The 13,809-nt window shown below is 48.6% G+C and overlaps 1 protein-coding gene across 4 annotated transcripts in view; it reads right to left on the reverse strand.

Annotated features, from left to right (window-relative positions):
- The window catches only part of GMCL1 (germ cell-less 1, spermatogenesis associated), a 188,552-nt gene that overhangs the window by 9,180 nt on the left and 165,563 nt on the right, over positions 1 to 13,809 (reverse strand). The window lies entirely within an intron of this gene.

Below are 13,809 nucleotides of genomic sequence, written 5' to 3' on the forward strand. Positions count from 1 at the left end.
GGGCTCAAACCGTAACACAGACTTTTAAAACAAAGTCTGTAAAAGTTCAGAGTTCAGGTGCTGTTCATATGCTTAGAAAGTTGGATGAAAAGCTACAGCGCAGCCAACCAACAAGCTTTACTGTATGTGGAAGATGCCTGTATAAAAAAAAAAAAAAAAAAGACATGGGCTCCCGCCTATTTTTCGTAACCATATTTGTAAAGAAATGTTAAAAAATGGCGTGTGGTCTTCTCTATTTTTGATAACCAGCTAAGGTAAAGCAGACAGCTGGGGTCTAGTATTATCAGGCTGGGTAGGTCTATGGTTATTTGGATCTTCCCAGCCTGAAATAGCAGCCGGTCCAAACTGGCGCAACCATTAGATACACTAATTCTGACACATTGCCTGGCTCATTCTGATTGCCCTGGTGTGGTGGCAATCGGGGTAATATTTTTGCAGTTGATATCTGCTGTGATTGGACAGCTGGCATCAAGCCAAGGGATCAGTAAGGCTGGGGCCACACGGGGACTACTGCGATCCACTTGCATGACACTCGGCTCCTGCTGGCAGTACAGCAGAGCCGAATGTCATGCGTGTGTCCTTGCAACTGAGGTCCGTTCGTGCGAGCAGACCTCAGCTGCGGGGGGTGGGCTGGCTCTCAGGAGGAGAGGGAGGGATTTCTCTCCCTCTCTCCTGCGTAGCCGGCTATTGCCATTCTCGCACTGCACTAGCAGTACACCAGTGTACCGCGAGTACAGTGCGATTTTTCTCTCGCCCCATTCACTAGAATGGGTGCGAGAGAAAGAGTCTCACATTACAATCACAGCATGCTGCGATTGTTTTCTCAGTCCGATTAGGGCTGAGAAAATAATCGCTCATGTGTGCTGACACACAGGCTAGAATTGGTCCGAGGGGAATGCGATGTTTTATCGCACTCCACTCGCACTGTTTTTCTCGCCGTGTGGCTTAGGCCTAATAGAGAGGCTACCAGACGACCCCATTACTAGCACAGTAAGTATTAGTTAAAATAAATCAAACAAAAACAAAACAAAACCGCACACACTGAAAAGAAATCCCTCGCTCACCAATTTAAACAAATCCTCAAAGTTACAAAGTAATCCAATCATGTAATGTCCAACGACGTCCGTCAAATCCTATGGAGCCTAGCTCTGAGAACGAAACTACATAGGTCACTCGCAGTCAGCGGCAGGTAGGCAGTTCTCATGAGCATGAAAAATTCCGTGCCTGCCGCTAACCAGGAGTGACCTATGGAGCCTCGTTCTAAGAACTAGGCTCCATATGATTTGATGGACATAATGGGATATTACACTATTGGTTATGTTGGAACTTTGAGGATTGTTTTTAACTAGCTGTAGTACTCACCATTGCCCGGGCTAATAACCAAATCTCTCTCGCCCACCGAATCATATTAACTGACAAACAAGATGTCTTATACTAAGCATGTCTTTGTTCCCTATAGTAACCAATCAGAGGTCCTATTAATGACATGTAGCACAATAGAAGAAGAGCAGTGATTGGTTACTATAAGCCACCTAATATCCAGGCTGTCAAAACAGTCAACATTACTTCACACATTCAAACAGTAAGCATTGTTTGGGGGGTAGAAAACTGTCAAGTGCATGGTTGAGATGTGCCCTCAAAGCATAGTTATGACGTTCCCTGAGTCAAATGAGGTGTCTATGCAAAATTTCGTGAATGTAAAATTAACACTGCAGATTCCTTTAGTGGACACACACACACACACACACACACACACACACACACACACATAAACTCAGCTTTATATTAGATAGATTAGATTAGATTGATTAATTGGTGAACAAGGGAGTTTGGGTGAGTCTTTATCCAAATACCCACTGGAAAGAGTTTGTGTTTTTTTTTTACTGTACACTTTCAAGGTTAGTAATGGGGGTGTCTGATACACACCTATCCATTACTAACCCCTGGGTTTCATTACAACTGTCAAATCACAGACGACAAACAACAAAAACATTAACTCGATTGCTACCACACCAGGCCAAATTGGCAACAGCAATACAAAGCACCAAAATTGGTGCATCTAATAGATGTTCTACTTCTGAGGCGGTTGTGGGATGCTATTTTTAGGCTGGGAAGGGCTAAATAACCATGGGCTTTCCCAGCCCAATAATCCCATCCCCCAGCTGTCTGCTTTTTAACTTATTTATAAATAAATGATTTTTTTAAAAAAATGGAGTGGGATCCTCCCTATTTTTGATAAGCAGCCAACGTAAAGCGGACAGCTGAGGGCCGTCTGCTTTAAATGCATTGGTTATCAAAAATAAGGAGGATCCAATGATTTTTTTTTTTGTCCCTATCCACACTCATTTGCAGGGCAATTGTTCTGCTCGTGCCCCATACACATATATACACACACTAAACACTAACACTAAAATACCAGATCCTAGATCTCAAATGAAATATTGCAGTTGCAAATCTTTCTTCTTTACATAGTAAAATGTGCTGAGAACAATTCGAAATAAAAATGATAAATGTAAATCAAAATTAATATCCAATGGAGGTCTGGATTTGGAATGATACTCAAAATCAAAAGTGGAAAATCAAATTATTGGCTGATCCAACCTCAGGGGAAATGCCTCAAGACAAGGAAATGAGGCCCAGTAGTGTGTGTGGTAGCCTCCATGTACCTGTGTGACCTCCTTTCAACGCCTAGGAATGCTCCTGAGGCAGCGGATTTTTTCTCTCCTGAGGGATCTTCTCCCAGACCTGGATTAAAGCATCAGTTAACACCTGGCGAGTCTGGGTGCAACGTGGCGCTGGTGGATGGAGTGAGACATGATGTCCCACATGTCCTTGATTGGATTCAGGTCTTGGGAGCGGGCAAGGCCAGTCTATAGCATCAATGCCTTCATCATGCACTAACTGCTCACACACTTAAGCCACATGAGGCCTAACATTTTCATGCATCAGAAGGAACCCAGGGCCAACTGCATCGGCATATGGTCTCACAATAGGTCTCAGGATCTTATCCTGGTACCGAATGGCAGTCAGGTATAGAGATAAAAGGGACTTTGAATAAGCAAACAGCTCAGGAAAGTGAGTGAGAGCAATGATTAGGAGAGCTATTCTGGTAGAAGTGAAAGGTGGGCACCGATTTTGCAGGATACATAGCTGTTTAGTCAAGTAGCTGACAGGAGGGAGGTAGCAGTGGAGCTACAGGGGTTGGCCATTACTCAGACAACCCCTTCTCAATCACCATGTTTCACCCTTATAATATAATAATGCTTATACTCTCCTTTGGTTCGGATGCCATTCCAGCTGTGTAGGTGCCAGCTCTCCCAGAGCTCACGTGACATATGCAGCCAATCTGTGGCCACTTTGCTGTCACCTACTTCTGATAAATCAGACATCCGGAAGATGCAAGGACTGTTTTAAAGGTGGCTGACGCCACAGACCACGGCGCATGCATCCCTTTCACTAAAAGCCAATGCCATAAGAAAAGCTCATTTCCTCGCTGCAGCAATGCTCTCAGTTCAGTAGGCGGGCAGCTTCAGAGCGCCATTAACCTGCAGATTAACCCCGTATCTGCAGGTTGATAGTGAGTTTCTTTTTACATTACAGGATGCCTTCAAATTGGTTGCACATTAAATAATGATCTCTCTATTACTAAGGGCATGTTTAACACCTAAAACGTGTCAGCATGTACGCATCCAGTCAGCACGAGTAACATGTTAGTGGATCTAAAACAATGAAGATTTTTACTTACAAGTGAATGTCCAGTATGCATTTTTTCCCCACCGTTGTAATGCTAGTTAGCAGTTCGATCAGCACCCACAGAGATACGACCGGGGTGAGCTGATTCATGGGGTGAGTTCAATTAATTTAATTATAGTGATACCTGCATCATTAAAGAGGGTATTAGCTAGAAGCTGATAAGACGCTCCTCATACCTTCTAGTGGTCAATCCTGATGATCGATTCCCTTTGAAGCACCACTTATTTATTTCACCGCAGGAGTGGAATCAATAATGTAAAGCCTGCTTTACACCTTACGATATCACATATGATCTCGTATGCGATCGTACTCGCCCCCATCGTATGTGTGGCACGTTCAATTTGTTGACCGTGGCGCACAAACGATTATACGATTATTTCCCGTCACACATACTTACCCGTCCATACGACCTCGATGTGGGCGGCGAACGTCCACTTCCTGGAGTGGGAGGGACATTCGGCGTCACAGCGACGTCACGCGGCAGCCGGCCAATAGAATCGGAGGGGCGGAGATGAGCGGGACGTAAACATCCCGCCCACCTCCTTTCTTCCGCATTGCCGGTGGGAGCCGCGGGACGCAGGTAAGATCTGTTCATCGTTCCTGGGGTGTCACTCACTGCGATGTGTGGTACCTCGGAAACATTGAACAACCCGACGTGCAATTTTAAGGAAATGAACGACGTGTATGCGATGAACGGTTTTACGTTGAATTGCAATCGCACGTAGCTGTCACACGTTACAACAACACTAACGATGCCGTATGTGCGTCACTTACAACGTGACCCCGCCGACACATCGTTAGATTTGTTGTAGCGAGTAAAGCCCGCTTAAGTTCCAGAATACTCACCAGCCTCCGTCACCTTCTGTTATTGGCGCCACTCCGCTTTCTGCTGCAGTTTGTAACCTGTCGGATTGCTCCAGTATTTTCTGGGCGAGCTGGAGGCCACCTCTCAATGGAAGTTTTTGAGGGCCTGAATGAACCCTTCATACACTTACATTGAGAGCTAGTGATCATTACCTCTAACTTCCAGTCACTCTGAAGGTGTGTAGATTTATAGAGTAACTTAGGCACTCGCGCAGAAAGGTGTGAAGAATTTAGAACAAATGATTGTTTACTTATTTCTAGGTAATTCAAGTTTAAAGGGGTGGTTCACTACTTTTACCAAGCCACATCGATATACTGTTGAGAAACAAGGCTTCTCTTAAATACCTTGTCTTGCGAATAGCGCCTCTGAGCGGCGCTATTGTGGTTCGTTCATTCCCTTCTCGTGAACCTCCCGGACTCTGACCTCTGAGATCCGGTGATGTCACGTTAACTTCCAGTTGACCTGACATCACTGAGGCCGCCCCCAGTCTACCTGAGTGATTGGCTGTGGGCGGGGTTTCACCGCTCGTCATAGCCCAGCATCGATCCTGCTTGCGGCACTCTGCAGTGAAGGAGAAAGCATGCAAAATTCTGGGCTGTGACAAGCGGTGAAACGCCACCCACAGCCCAATCACTTATGGAGACCAGGGCCAGCCGCGGTGATAGGTTAAGTGGAAGTTGACGTGACATCACCAAATCCCAGAGGTCACGAGAAGGGGATGAGCAGATCACGATAGCGCTGCTCACAGGCACTATTGGCAGGAACCTTGTTTCTTAACATTATATTGATGTGGTTTGGAAAAATAATTCGTGAACCACCTCTTTAAGCCATTTCAGCTTTACTTGAGCCTTTCTCAAGGCCTTGCCATGGAGGTTACCAGTGCAGGGGTGCTATGTAAATGCAGGTGTGCCTGTGATGTGAAGCCTGGGTGGAGGCTGGCAGGCGGCTCAGAAGGTGAGATCACAAGATGGCGGATCTAGACCAGAGCGGCTCGGGAAGGAGCTGATGGCTTGAAAGTATATTACCAGGAACAGGGAACAGACCATAGTAATAACACTCCAGAGGTTAAATAAAAAAAAAAAACCTATCGGAGTGGTGCTTTAAGTTTATAATGTCTTTCTAACACATAAATAGGATTTTCGTAATCCATAACAGGAGACCATACAATTTACATGCTGCACGTCTTGGAGGTAAGAACAGCCCTCATTTTAGATTAATATATGGCAAATGTACACAATCTGAGTATAATATATCATTATTACAGAGCAGAATATGGGATATTTATATTGAATGAATGTGCTTTAAGAAAAGCAATGGCATTACAATAATGTAATAATAGCAGCACAATGCAGATTATGACCTTCACACAAGACGCACAAACACACAAAGGCGGCTGTCACATCCCACTATATACTGGGCTAGAGAATGGAGATACGGCATTGATTCCCTGCTGGAATCTGCTTGTTAGTACTGGATGAAGGGTTTCATCTCCCGGTTTCTGTGCAAGAACGGAGACACTATATACACAACTTGTCCTGGCAGTCAGCTACATTTGAGGTCAGGTCGATGGGAGCAGACGTCCTGGACAGGCATGTACAGCCCCAGTGACCCATATCTGTCAGACCATCATTTATCGTCCTTATAAAATCAATATTCTGATAAGTGAACCATGAACGGCAACTCCAACACCAGACGTCTCGTCCTACCCGGTCTGCATATTTTCTACAAGATGCAAGAACGCGTACACTGGGGATATTGTGTAAGGAGGATATGATGAGCAATGATAAACCCAGAAACCTCATTATACCACAGACGTCATATTTCACTTGTATAGTCTCTTTCCTTCTTAGAGCTCAAATTCAATGCAAATTTCGTAAATGCAAAACCAAGTCCACATACTAAAACCCAATAATAATAATAGTAGCTATCCTCTCGCGATAAAGAAGGGTCCAAACCATAAATGACAATTCGGATTTTATGGTAATCATAGCGAACTCCGTTTTTTTAGATCTCTGCATGGGAAAACACATGGCAGATGGGGTTTAATGTTGATAAATGTAACTTAATGCACCTAGGACGAGAGTAATCCTATAACTGCATATACATTAAATTGAAGTAAACTCGTGACTACAGAACAGAAGGACTTGGGGATTCTGGTTACAAATAAGTTGAGCAGAAGCACTCAATGTCAAGCAGCAGCTGCAAAAGCAAACAAGATTTTAGGGTGTATAAAAAGAAAATACTTTTCTCAAAATGTATTATTACCTCTATGAATCACTTGTAAGGCCACATCTAGCATATAGGATCCTGTTTTGGGTGGCACAATTTAAAAAACAATGTACAGAGGAATAAAGAAAAGGGTAGGGAATAAACTCACAACAGGGGAACGTTCACACCAAGCAGCAAAGAAGGGAATTTTGTTTACTTACCGTAAATTCCTTTTCTTCTAGCTCCAATTGGGAGACCCAGACAATTGGGTGTATAGCTACTGCCTCCGGAGGCCACACAAAGCATTACACTTAAAAGTGTAAGGCCCCTCCCCTTCTGCCTATACACCCCCCGTGGGATCACGGGTTCCTCAGTTTTAGTGCCAAAGCAAGAAGGAGGAAAGCCAATAACCGGTTTAAGAACAAATTCAATCCGAAGGAACATCGGAGAACCGAAACCAGTCAACATGAACAACATGTGTACCCGAACCAACAAAAATCCCTAAGCAAACAGGGCGGGTGCTGGGTCTCCCAATTGGAGTTAGAAGAAAAGGAATTTACGGTAAGTAAACAAAATTCCCTTCTTCTTTGTCGCTCCTAATTGGGAGACCCAGACAATTGGGACGTCCAAAAGCAGTCCCTGGGTGGGTATAATAACCCCTCGTGATAGGACCGTAAAAACAGCCCTACCCTACAGGTGGGCCGTCGCCGCCTGAAGGACTTGTCTACCTAGGCTGGCGTCCGCCGAAGCGTAGGTATGCACTTGATAGTGTTTGGTAAAAGGGTGCAGACTCGACCAGGTAGTCGCCTGGCACACCTGCTGAGCCGTAGCCTGGTGTCGTAATGCCTAGGACGCACCCACGGCTCTGGTAGAATGGGCCTTCAGCCCTGAGGGAACCGGAAGCCGAGCAGAACGGTAGGCTTCAAGAATTGGTTCCTTGATCCACCGAGCTAGGGTGAATTTGGAAGCTTGCGACCCTTTGCGCTGACCAGCGACAAGGACAAAGAGTGCATCCGAGCGGTGCAGGGGCGCCGTGCGGGAAATGTAGATCCTGAGCGCTCTCACGAGATCCAACAATGCAAATCCTTTTCACATTGATGAACTGGATGAGGGCACAAGGAAGGCAAGGAGATATCCTGATTAAGATGAAACGGGGATACCACCTTAGGGAGAAACTCCGGAATAGGTCGCAAGACCACCTTGTCCTGGTGAATCACCAGGAAGGGAGATTTGCATGACAGCGCTGCTAGCTCGGACACTCTCCGGAGAGACGTGACCGCTACTAGAAAGGCCACTTTCTGTGAAAGGCGAGAAAGGGAAACATCCCTCCTAGGCTCGAAAGGCAGCTTCTGAAGAACAATTAGAACCCTGTTCCGATCCCAGGGCTCTAACGGCTGCTTGTAAGGAGGGACGATATGACAGCCCCCTTGCAGGAACGTGCGTCCCTGAGGAAGTCGTGCTAGGCGCTTCTGAAAAAATACAGATAGCGCTGAGACTTGCCCCTTGAGGGAGCTGAGCGACAAACCTTTTTCCAACCCGGATTGCAGGAAGGAAAGAAAAGTAGGCAAACTAAATGGCCAGGGAGAGACTCCCTGAGCAGAGCACCAAGACAAGAATATTTTCCACGTCCTGTGGTATATCTTGGTGGAGGTAGGTTGTCTGGCCTGTCTCATGGTGGCAATGACCTCTTGAGACAATCCTGAACCCGCTAGGATCCAGGACTCAATGGCCACACAGTCAGGTTCAGGGCCGCAGAATTCTGATGGAAAAATGGCCCTTGAGACAGCAAGTCTGGTCGGTCTGGTAGTGCCCACGGTTGGCCTACCGCGAGGTGCCACAGATCCGGGTACCGCGACCTCCTTGGCCAGTCTGGTGCGACGAGGATGGCGCGGCGGCAGTCGGACCTGATCTTGCGCAGCACTCTGGGCAACAGAGCCAGAGGTGGAAACATATAAGGAAGCCGGAACTGCGACCAATCTTGAACTAAGGCGTCTGCCGCCAGAGCTCGGTGATCGTGAGACCATGCCATGAAAACTGGGACCTTGTTGTTGTGCCGAGACGCCATTAGGTGGACGTCCGGCATCCCCCAGCGGCGACAGATCTCTTGAAACACGTCCGGGTGAAGAGACCATTCCCCTGCGTCCATACCCTGGCGACTGAGGAAGTCTGCTTCCCAGTTATCCACGCCTGGGATGTGAACTGCGGATATGGTGGAAGCCGTGTCTTCCACCACGTCAGAATCCGCCGGACTTCCTGGAAGGCTTGCCGACTGCGAATTCCTCCTTGGTGGTTGATGTATGCCACCGCTGTGGAGTTGTTCGACTGAATACGGATCTGCTTGCCTTCCAGCCACTGCTGGAAGGCTTGTAGAGCAAGATACAGTGCTCTGATCTCCAGAACGTTGATCTGAAGAGTGGACTCTTGCTGAGTCCACATACCTTGAGCCCTGTGGTGGAGAAAGACTTCTCCCCACCCTGACAGATTCGCATCTGTCGTCACTACCGCCCAGGAGGGGGGTAGGAAGGATTTCCCTTTCGACAATGAGGTGGGAAGCAGCCACCATCGAAGAGAATCCTTGGCCGCCTGAGAGAGAGAGACGTTGCTGTCGAGGGACCTCGACCTCCCGTCCCATTGGCGGAGAATGTCCCATTGTAGTGGACGCAGATGAAACTGCGCGAAAGGGAGTGCCCCTATTGCTGCCACCATCTTCCCTAGGAAGTGCATGAGGCGTCTCAAGGGGTGTGACTGACCGTAAAGGAGAGATTGCACCCCTGTCTGCAATGAACGCTATTTGACAAGCGGAAGCTTCACTACCGCTGAGAGAGTATGAAACTCCATGCCAAGATATGTTATCGACTGGGTCGGGGTTAGATTCGACTTGGAAAAGTTGATGATCCCCCCGAAACCCTGGAGGGCCTCCAGCGCCACGTTCAGGCTGTGTTGGCATGCCTCTTGAGAAGGCGCCTCGACCAGCAGATCGTCTAAGTAAGGGATCACGGAGTGTCCCTGAGAGTGTAGGACTGCAACTACAGCTGCCATGACTTTGGTGAAGACCCGTGGGGCTGTCGCCAGACCAAAAGGCAGGGCTACGAACTGAAGGTGTTCGTCTCCTATAACGAAGCGTAGAAAACGCTGATGCTCTGGAGCAATCGGTACGTGGAGATAAGCATCCTTGCTGTCTATCGATGCTAGGAAATCTCCTTGAGACATTGCGGCGATGACGGATCGGAGGGATTCCATCCGGAACCGTCTGGTTCCCACGTGGTTGTTGAGAAGCATTAGGTCCCGAACGGGACGGAAAGACCCGTCCTTTTTTGGTACCACAAACAAATTGGAGTAAAAACCGTGACCTTGCTCTTGAAGAGGAACAGGGATCACCACTCCTTTCGCCTTTAGAGTGCACACCGCCTGCAGGAGAGCATCGGCTCGGTCGGGAGGCAGAGACGTTCTGAAGAATCGAGGTGGAGGACGAGAACTGAACTCTATCCTGTACCCGTGAGACAGAATGTCTCTCACCCAACGGTCTTGGACCTGTGGCAGCCAAATGTCGCCAAAGCGGGAGAGCCTGCCACCAACCGAGGATGCGGAGGGAGGAGACCGGAAGTCATGAGGAAGCCGCCTTGGTAGCGGGTCTTCCGGCTGTCTTTTTTGGGCGTGACTGAGCCCGCCAAGAATCTGAACTCCTCTGATCCTTTTGAGTCCTTTTGGACGAGGATAATTGGGACCTGCCCGAACCTCGAAAGGACCGAAACCCCGACTGTCCCATCCTCTGTTGGGGTTTGTCTTGTCTGGGCTGAGGTAAGGATGAATCCTTACCCTTGGACTGTTTTATGATTTCATCCAAGCGCTCACCAAACAGCCGGTCACCAGAAAATGGCAAACTGGTTAAACATTTTTTGGAAGCAGAATCTGCTTTCCATTCCCTTTGCGTAAAACCACGGAGTTAGCAGATGCCACTGCCGTACGGCTCGTAGAGTCCAGGACAGCATTAATCGCGTAAGACGCCAATGCAGACATTTGAGAGGTTAAGGATGCCACCTGCGGAACAGATGTACGTGTGACCGTGTCAATCTGTGCCAGACCAGCTGAAATAGCTTGGAGTGCCCATACGGCTGCGAATGCAGGAGCAAACGACGCGCCGATAGCCTCATAGATGGATTTCAACCAGAGCTCCATCTGTCTGTCAGTGGCATCTTTAAGTGCAGCCCCATCCTCCACTGCAACTATGGATCTAGCCGCAAGCCTGGAGATAGGGGGATCCACCTTGGGACACTGGGTCCAGCTCTTGACCACATCAGGAGGAAAGGGATAACGTGTATCCTTAAGCCGTTTGGAGAAACGCTTATCTGGATAAGCGTGGTGTTTCTGGACTGACTCTCTAAAGACAGAATGGTCCAGAAAAATACTTAATTTCCGCTTGGGAAATCTGAAATGGAATTTCTCCTGTGAAGCTGACTCCTCCACTTGAGGAGCTGGGGGAGAAATATCCAACACTTTATTGATGGACGCGATAAGATTGTTCACTATGGCGTCACCATCAGGAGTATCTCGGGATCAAAATCCTGATCAGCTATTTCCGGCTCATCACACAGAGAATCCTCCTGCTGAGAGCCTGACCAGTGATATGATGTAGGGGGCCGCTCATAGCGAGCTCTCTTAGGCTGTCTGGGACTGTCGTCCGTGTCAGAGCCGTCACCCTGGAATGCATGGGACACCTCCGGAGCCCGGAGCTGTTCCAAATGAGGGGGACCAGGGGACAGTGATTCAACCGTGCCCATGGTCTGCGTTACTGGTCTAGACTGCAAAGTTTCTAGGATTTTAGTCATAGTCACGGATAATCTATCAGCAAAGCTGCAAACTCTGTCCCCGTCACCTGGACAGTATTCACAGGTGGTTCTCCCTGGGTCACCTCTAGCAGAGGCCCCGGCCGAACAAGTGCCACAGGGGCTGAGCACTGCACACAATGGGGGTCAGTGGAACCTGCCGGTAGAGTAGCCCCACATGCGGTACAGGCAGCATAGAAAGCCTGTGCCTTGGCACCCTTGGTTTTGCGGACGACATGCTGTTGTCTCAGAGCAATCCAAGAGGGTATATAGTGAAGAATTACCAGCGCCAGTACAGTGCAATGTATAGCATAAAAATACAAATGAACACTGCAGCACAAGTGGGGTAGGCACCAGAGGTGTCGCTTACCGCCCGCTGAAAGCGGGTGTGTGGTCGCTAGAATCCCGTGCCTGGGTCTCCCATAACTTGTCTCCCCTTCTCCAGCTCAAACAGCACGTCAGGAATGGCTGCCGGCGTTCAGTGAAGAGGGGCGGACCGTGGGCGTGCCTCAGATGAAGAGCGGGAAACCAGCGTCTCACTGTGTTCAGTGTGAGGGCTGGAGTATGTAAAGTAAACTCCAGCCCTCGGCGCTGACGTTCTGCACAGCGTCCCGCCCCCACTCTGACTGGCAGGCCTGGGGGCGGGAACGAAACGAACTAGGCCGGAAAAAGCCGGGGACTGTAGTAGTAAGCGCGGCCGTCAAATATGCACGGCGAGCGCGGAAGTCCCCGGCGAACCACAAGTCCCAGCCGCGCCGCAGTTAAAACTGACAACAGCGGCCGGCGCGACCGTTTCCAAACCATTAACTCCTTCAGCTAGCTGAAGATAGTGTGGCACACGCGCACAGCGCTATTGTCCCGGGCGCACTAACACACCCAGCAATGCTGGTGTGTGTGTGCGCGATTTGCACGGGGACACAGAGTACCTTAATGTAGCAGGGCCATGTCCCTGACGATACTCAGCTCCATGTCCAGCAGATCCCAGGGGCTGTGGATGGAGCACGGTCTCAGTGCCTGGAGACCGGTAAAATCCCACTTCACCCAGAGCCCTAAGGGGGATGGGGAAGGATGCAGCATGTGGGCTCCAGCCTCCGTACCCGCAATGGGTACCTCAACCTTAACAAACACCGCCGACAAAGAGTGGGGTGAGAAGGGAGCATGCTGGGGGCCCTAGTATGGGCCCTCTTTTCTTCCATCCGACATAGTCAGCAGCTGCTGCTGACTAAACAGTGGAGCTATGCGTGGATGTCAGCCTCCTTCGCACAAAGCTTGAAAACTGAGGAACCCGTGATCCCACGGGGGGTGTATAGGCAGAAGGGGAGGGGCCTTACACTTTTAAGTGTAATGCTTTGTGTGGCCTCCGGAGGCAGTAGCTATACACCCAATTGTCTGGGTCTCCCAATTAGGAGCGACAAAGAAAAAACTGTTCACCATGAACTGACAACCACTGGGACCGGGATCGCAGATGCTATCTTCGGGGATTTCCTACTACACTTACCAGCCTTTAATAGAAGGGAGCAGCTGTGTATGGTGATCAGCAACCTGGCTCTCAGTAGAGTTGCACACTGCTCCAAAAAGAATTAACTCCTGTACGGCTGGGAGCAGTGAAACAACTCAGCCGATGCCCAGCGGAGCTGAGCACTTTAGGCTATGTGCGCACCCAGCGGATTTACCTCGGATTTTTTGCAGAAAATGTGTCTAACATTGCTGCAGTCATTCCCCAGCAAATCCTATGGGTTTTAAAAAAAATGCTGTGCGCACATGGCATTTTTGTTTATACCCGCGGATTTTCTGCTGCGGAATTAATGAGCATGTCACTCCTTTTCCGCAGGTACTTGCGTTTTTTTGCCATAGATAATTGTAAAAATCCGCAGGGACCAACTTGTGGAAAATCGGCGGCAAAACGCTTGCGGAGTTTGTTGCAGTTTTTTATCGCAGGTGCGGGATTCTTTAAGAGGGTCTGGATTTTCCTTAAGAAAAATTCACTTTCTAGTGCACACATGGCCTTATAGAGACCAGGTTGCCTGTCGGACTCGGCAATGTGAACAGAATCAGATGCCATGGTTGTAATCTGCGAGTGCGGATCTGGACAGTGCATGACACCATGTGACTGGTATGACATGTGGCCCATTTTAGTAGGTTGTAATTTGCTATATTATA

The sequence above is a fragment of the Anomaloglossus baeobatrachus genome, chromosome 4 (genome assembly GCF_048569485.1).
Source record: "Anomaloglossus baeobatrachus isolate aAnoBae1 chromosome 4, aAnoBae1.hap1, whole genome shotgun sequence".
Lineage (NCBI taxonomy): Eukaryota > Metazoa > Chordata > Amphibia > Anura > Aromobatidae > Anomaloglossus > Anomaloglossus baeobatrachus.